Genomic DNA, 1,049 nt, shown 5'->3' on the forward strand with positions numbered 1-1,049 from the left:
TATATATATATAGTCATGATTTTTATTTAGTATTTATCTTAACTGTCCGACGAACAGGAACGGGGAACTCCGAGTAACAGTTCTGTGATAATTTTGCACCTTTTATATATACGTGTGTGTGTGTCTGTGTGTGCCATAAAAACTATGAGAAGTTCTCTCATGGAAAACAACGCAGTATTTTGTGTTCTAACACAACATCCACTTTTAAGGGGTGATAGACATTACTTTTTTGTATTAATATTACTTCAGTCACTATTAATTATTTTACACATATACATACATACTCTTCGAAACGCCTGTGTTAGAAAGGGGGCAGCTGGTGAAGGAGATATTCTCTATGTGACCTGTGTTTTCTGTACTCGTTTATCATTTTGTCTACGCTTTGTTTGCAATCTCCTGTACCCAGATATGCATCTATATTTACAGGTAGATGTAAGTATGTACATACATGTACGTATATATGCATATACTCATTTATTATTTGTATTACATACATATATATATACACCGTAATGTACAAAACTTGTTGCGGTGTGACAGCTTTTGTGCCGCAATTTCCCTGAGAGCTAGTTGTGCCAAATGATCGCAAGTTCCTGGTAGGGGCCTACAGTGATGGACAAGTGAAAGGATAGAAACTAGATAAATATGGATGACCCCTATGTAGGAACCCCTCCCCCCTAAAAACAGAGGCAAAGTTACAAAAGCATCGATGATAAATCAAAACCGACAAGGCCCAGGGATAGGAAGGTTTTTACTCAAGATGGGACAGCTCACCATTGAGAACAGTGCAGAAAATTCTTCGATGGCCTACGCTCCGTAGAGAGCGAACGGCTTGAGTAAATATATAGAGATCAACAAAAATATTGCTTGCTTTATTATAAACTCACAAGGAAAACAGAAGGATGTTTATGTGTTCTCTGTTTCTGGTTTTCTTTTTCCCATCCTGCATTACATTGATGTGTTAGAGCAGGGGTTTTCAAACTGTGGTTCGCGGACCACAGGGGGTCCGGTCCGCAAGGACAAGACAGTAAGACACGAATTAGGCAATC

Source organism: Octopus bimaculoides, chromosome 29 (genome assembly GCF_001194135.2).
Source record: "Octopus bimaculoides isolate UCB-OBI-ISO-001 chromosome 29, ASM119413v2, whole genome shotgun sequence".
In the NCBI taxonomy this organism is placed as follows: Eukaryota; Metazoa; Mollusca; class Cephalopoda; order Octopoda; family Octopodidae; genus Octopus; species Octopus bimaculoides.